The sequence below is a fragment of the Falco naumanni genome, chromosome 7 (assembly GCF_017639655.2).
Source record: "Falco naumanni isolate bFalNau1 chromosome 7, bFalNau1.pat, whole genome shotgun sequence".
NCBI classification, from domain to species: Eukaryota; Metazoa; Chordata; class Aves; order Falconiformes; family Falconidae; genus Falco; species Falco naumanni.
In genome coordinates this window covers 60391960-60398336 of record NC_054060.1, presented here as the reverse complement: position 1 = coordinate 60398336, position 6377 = coordinate 60391960, and the positions used below count along the sequence as shown (strand labels likewise).

General features: G+C 34.5%; 1 protein-coding gene across 2 annotated transcripts in view; it reads right to left on the bottom strand.

Moving 5' to 3' along the window:
• Window positions 1-4175: 4175 nt before the first annotated feature.
• AKAP6 (A-kinase anchoring protein 6) overlaps window positions 4176-6377 on the bottom strand; it is a 287788-nt gene continuing 285586 nt past the window's right edge. For both annotated transcript variants that reach the window (XM_040602103.1, XM_040602104.1), the window contains exon 14: window positions 4176-5123. The gene's annotated coding sequence lies outside the window, so the exon portion shown is untranslated. The remainder of the gene's footprint in view (window positions 5124-6377) is intronic.

Genomic DNA, 6377 nt, shown 5'->3' with positions numbered 1-6377 from the left:
ATAATGATCAGTTAGTAGAACTATCATAATCCTACACAGCTTAGAGTATTCTTGATTAAACTACTGGCAGGGGACCACTAGGATTTACAGAAAGAGTGCTTTTTTGTTTTCTTTTCCCTTTATAATTTTTTTGTCTTCTATTGTATATTATTTAAATTCTGCTTGCTACAACTTCATTTTCAAGCTTGTTAGAGGCAGATGTTTCTCAGCCCAAATTTGGTCCAGTTCCCTATGAAGAAATAGCAAAACCCATGCCCTCTAAAGGCAGTTCTGGGATAAAGCTTTCGATTCAGCAGAAATCAGAAAGCAGAAGTTCAAGTATACGTGCACAAGTAGCCTGTATGAGAAATTGCCATACTACCTTGCTCGAGGGCATATTATTTCCCGTAGCATTTATCTCCCCCTGAAAAAAAGGGATAGATTTGGGGTAGATGGTTGATGCTCAATATTCATTCTTCCAGAGTCTGACTTTTTTCATTCTGTAAATGAAGTGCATGAAGAACAGTTTGTTTTTCTGCTATTGCTTCAAATCTTGTCAAATATGTTTGCCTTTCCCTGTCACTCTCATAATGTTTCTTTGCAAAATGCTACAACTGGATTCTTGCTGCATTTAAAACACCCTCACAGTAATTACAAGAAAGAGGAATATCTTAAAAATCTTGCATGTGTTTTAAAAATTATTTTCACTTTCATTTGCAAACACAGAATGTCACAGAGACGTGAGCTTAACATAAAGTGGAAGTAAAAACTTTTGTCTTTTTTTCACACCATATAATTTCATTTTAAGCATGGTGTAATTCTGTACTACTTGTAATTTTTAAGATTTTGTTTGGCAATAACCACAATATCCCAGTAATATTTGTACACTAAAATTACTGACTTATACAAATCTAACTTCACTTTTAACTTACCTTATTTCCCCACTCCCCAGAAATAAAGTAATACTACTTGCTACTGCATAGGTAATTCCATTTTCAAAGCACCAAAGCACTTTGAATTCATCCAGTGCACAGACCTAAGTGATGTCAAGTTCATTTATGGTCCAGTCCTGAAAAACATTTCTAAAATCAGGAATGAACATGTATTTACTGAGCAAACAGTACTCACATGAAAAATGTAAGCAATTCAGGTTGGTAGAAAAGGTATAAGAGACAGGGCGAGTCTGAAAAATGAGAAGCGCAGCACTGAGGGCAATAGATCAGATGTCATTTGTTGGCCAAAATCCCTCTCAAAGCGATGCTCTCGTTAGGAATAACTTTGTAGAAACTTGTCAGTGAAGGGAGATTGACTTGGCTTAGAACTTGACATCCCTGTTAATCCTCTTGAGCCAACTATTAGTACCATCTGGCCTAAACATTAATAACCCCTTTTCTGTGCACTGCAGCACAGGAACTTTTAAAACATTGTTCCTGATGTCTTCAAGAAAAAAAAAAAAAAAAGAAGAAGAAGAAAAAAAAGGCAACCCTTTTACCAGATACATTTTAGTCAAAATATGTTGTTTTCCTCAACACAGAGGAATTGGAATAAAAATCTAAAATGTGTGACACCGGAGGCTATGTCAGCCGTGCATCCTGTCACCAAGGAGGAAGGTCGAGATGCCATCTAACTGACAGAGACTCTTTATCTGAGTTTATTGTGAAACAAACAGGAACAATTTCAGTATCTTTGCATATGTTTGCATGCTTACGTGTACACAATGAACAGCACAACCAACCATAAGGACATAGAGATGCCACCTAAATTTCTCTTACTGTGACAAAGGTGCAGAAGCACTGTTCTATAAAAACTCTTTGACTTACCTTGAGGAAAAAAGACAAATTGTTAAGTGAAAAAGACTGGGGACGTGGTTTACAAGGCTAGCCATGTATAAAACTACTGTGATTACAAAACACCTTTTAAATTATAGTCCCGGGCATGTGTTTTACCACCAGTGTTTGTGTGCATTCCCTTCACTTGGAGCTGGAGAGCTCTGGCTCTCCGTGGGAGGAATGTGAAGCAGGCAGGAAAGGGAGATCCACGTGTCAGGGCCGTTGCTGTCAAATGGCCTCCTCACACATTGCAGATGTTGTTCAAGCATTAGCCAGGGAGTGTGTGGAATGAAAAGCAGCCTATGGAACTTTGGGTGGAGATAAATGCTGCAGAAAGCTTGCAGCATGCTTCTACATCGCAAGAGAATTTCACCACCAAGGAACAGGATCAATACAGGAATCTGCGTATAGGCTGACCTTAGAGGTAATATTGGTATGTCAACACTAATTTTACACTATACCAGTATTTTTCTTTAGGAAGTTGCCACTAGAACTTCTTGAAAGTTTGTCGTGGTTTAACCCCTGCTGGCAACTAATTAACAAAGTTTTAGGCACAGTTTGGCCATAAGCATATGACTTACCCTAAGACATGAATAAATCCTGTATATATCAGATTTCTTTTCCTCTAGCAATCAATTTTTACTGACAACAAAGTCCAATATATTCTGAGAAGAAAAATAAAAAAGGGTAAATCTCCTAACCATGCCAAAAAAGGAATAGTTGGTAATGATGGGTCTTGCATCACAGTCATAAAAATGATGAATTTATCTCATGAGATTAAATAATATAGATCTGGGAACACTAGTTAAATTAAAATGTTCGGCATCTCTCAGAAAGGAACCACAGAAATTTGAGTTGTGACCATATAATATTCCAGATATTGTATGATGAATATGTGGTTTATTGATTTGACAAGTACTACCTTTTTCCCCCAGGAAAAAAGTGAATTTGTGGCAAATGGCCTAATAGAATGGTACAAGTAATTGATGGAGTTCTGCACAGTCTGTTGGGTGAGGTGACAGATCTGAAAAGCCTCTGACTTACTAGCTTTCCTGTTGTCATAGTGTAAGGTTTGACTATAATCAAAGCAAGTTTTAAAAAATGCAACGTAAACCAGAAAATGCTGTGGAGGAAAAAAAAAAAAAAGAATGGTTCTAAATTCAATTTCATTTCAAAATAATTTTAAAAATCATGTTTGAAATAACTCATAAACAAACATAATTGTCATTGTAAATACTTTACTAAAATTAAGAGTTGTATTCTGAATTCTTTATATATATATTTGAATTAAAATATTTAAATTATATTAAAGTAATCCTTAGCTATACAGTTATAGATTTTAGGTAATTATAGATTAATCTATAGATTTGTACATGATACAGGATATGCATGATCAGAAAACTTTATGGATTCAAAAGTCTTTCTTAATAATTGCTTCTTATAATTTATTTATAAATATTTTTATTTATACTTTTCTATACTCTTGGTTAAGCAGAGTTGTTTCTGCTGCCCTATCCACATGATAGCCTACTCAAGGCTACGCAGTGGAAGTTAAAATTGAGAGAAACAACTTGCTTCTTGCAGTAATAGGAGGAGGTAAATAATTTGGAAAACATGAGTTTTGGGTTTTTTTAAATACCTGTTCCTTCAGTCTTGTATGAACACATCCTCTGGTCAGCGTAGTTCCTCTAAGCTTCTAGCTAAGCTTGTCAAAGTAATACACATTTCTTAAAGGAAGAAGGATGTTGAGGCTTTTTGTAAAAACATTTATATACTCGGAAAACTAATGATTAAAATTTGTATGGGAGAGCTTTTCTTGCCTTTTACATTTCTTCACATCCCTTCCATAGGGTTTTTAGGAGATGAATGCCATGTTTGTAGAGGTAGGTTATAAAGCTGTCTGGCTTGTTTTAGCCACCCAATATAGTTTAACACAAGATAAAACCATCTAAAATGTACAGGCTAAGTCGTTGAAACCACCAGTCTGTATAAGTATATAAAAAGCTTATTCAATATAATTATGTAAATGCATGAAATTTTAAGAAGCAGGCAACAAACTGTTACTGATAAACAAAGAAAAGATCTGCTATAAATGTGTGCCTGATCATTGCCACCACTGCAGTTGGCAGTGTCCTAGTTTAAATTGCTAAATATTTGTGCCTCCTTCTTCAGTCCAAAAGACCTGCAGAATCTTTAATGAAAAAGTTCTTTACTTCTGATCTAGGTAATAAAAATCTTCACCAGCTATGGAATCACATACCTCTAGGGAATATTTGCAAAAAAACCCATAATCTTCTGTATTTTGATAAATCATTCTGTTCTTGGAACGCAGGTAAAACAGATCACAAGTTCTGCTTTTTTTTCCCCAATAAACTATGTTTATTGTGCCAATTCTAATTACCATGCAATCTAATGGTTTTAAGGCTTATATTTTCCACATCACTGGACATCACAAACATGAAAGCATTTTATACTGTCATTATACATCAATGTTTGCACTTGGTTATACATATATACAGAAATTATTCACACATCTTAACCTTGCTATTTCCTTCTTTCAAACCAACATAATTTTACTGTGAAAGCAGCTTTTTAATAAATGGTATAAGAAATACAGCAAGGCACACATTTTTTAAAAACTTTTTTCTCATTACCACCTCAAGAAGCATAAAAAACCAAAATGTTGTACTTAATTCAGTAGAATGTCAACAGTTCCTAATATACAACACCATGTAGTTGTTTCTTGAAGTGTTGCATAGATTAACTTTTAAAATTAAATAAATAAACCACCATTTATTTTAATTGCTTAATTTTTAGATGTATTGTATCAGGAGGGCTAATGACTTCTTTTCGCTGCAATCCAACAAAATTGTCACTTTTAAAGTAAAATAGTTTCAATAAACTTATGCATTATACACATAAATATTAAATTTGATACATAAAATAGAAGAGTACTGATAGGTACAGTTCTGAAAAGTTGAAACAAACTGATCATGAATTCTGTGGAACTTCAAAACTTTAAAGAACAGAACTAGTGATAAGTAGTACAGAAGCATCCGATTTAGGAAGGGGAGGTCATTAGAGGTAGCTTGGGAGAGGAACCCATATGGAAGCAAATGGCCTTGCTACAATACAGAATGATCACCGAAATAGGACTAGCATATGCAGCCTGATCACAAAGCCAACATGGACAAATCACATTTGGAAAGAAAATTTATCTTGGGAGTCAGTGTAATGAAAGGCAGTGATACAATGGAATTGGAGGTCATTCTAGGGTTTACAGGATGAACCTGCACCTGAATTGCAGCCAAGTTTCTAAAAGGAAACAAAAAAAGTAATAATAGGTTACAGAAAACGAAGTTTTATTTGCAAAACATAGCTCTTCCAGAACAACCATAGATAGTTATTAAACGGTCACATGCCAGAGCCTTTAAAGCAGAAGCATACAGTAGGCAAACAATGACTTTTAACAGCCTGAGGTACAAGTTAGTGTAAAAAATTGTATTGATGTAGAAAAGTCATTGATTTTTGTAAAGACTTTGTTTCTAAAGAAACAAGGGAATTCATCAAATCTGACCTTTTCCCTGGATTCTGTCCTCATCCTTACCTGTGAACTTACCTTCAGCACACTCAAAAGTGCACCGATCAATGAAAACATAGGAATTTTCAAAAGCCAAGCAACAGAAATATCTACCCATCACTTATTTTAACATTTATGTAAACATATAGAATGAGATTTCAATGGAGAGGAGGAAAGGATTGTCACACAAGTGGTCCATGAGTAGAATTGTCAGTGTCATCACTGTATTTTTAAATTATAATTAGCTATTTAGACACTTCTAGTAGCAGCAATGAGATAATTTTCATACTATAGAATTATCCAGCTCAGAGTTTAGGGTTAAACTATTCATCAAAGAGCACAGGCTTATGATGAGGATTATGAAGAAATAACTGTCAGAATACAGCTCAAAGATTAGTGCAAAGTACATCTCAGGCATTTCCTAGGAGGCACTCCAGACGTGCGTTATGTGCCTTCCAAATTAAGCAGGAATATCTGGATCTATCCAGTTACCTTCTCCTTTGATCTTATTTGCTGTAACTGACCAGTGTCCCGTCCTGTGTCCCCCCCCCCCCCAATTTATAGAAGAAATAAACTTATATGAAAATAGTGAAAAGCTCAACAGTTTGTTAAGAAACTAAAGAAGAACTGATCTGAATAAATGGGAAGACTATCAAAAAGGTTTCTAAAACTCTGGCGTGAGTTTCATACATCTATAGTAAGAAAAGTCTCACTGATGGATACGTCAAGTTTTTCAAAAAATCATGTAATTCAGAAACAGTACAAGATTATCTGGTTTTGGTGTTGTTTTTTTTAAAGTCAGCTACTGTAAGGAGCTAAAAAGTCAGACTGTTTATAACTCTATAAAGAAACATAGTAACTACCTCCCTATAAAAACCTCTAGGAAAAAAACAGTAAGCAAAGATTTAGATTGTTCTTGTACTTCCATTCTCTAAAAAGTAAATTATTACATATTAAATATTGTGTAAACCTATATATTATTTTTTCTT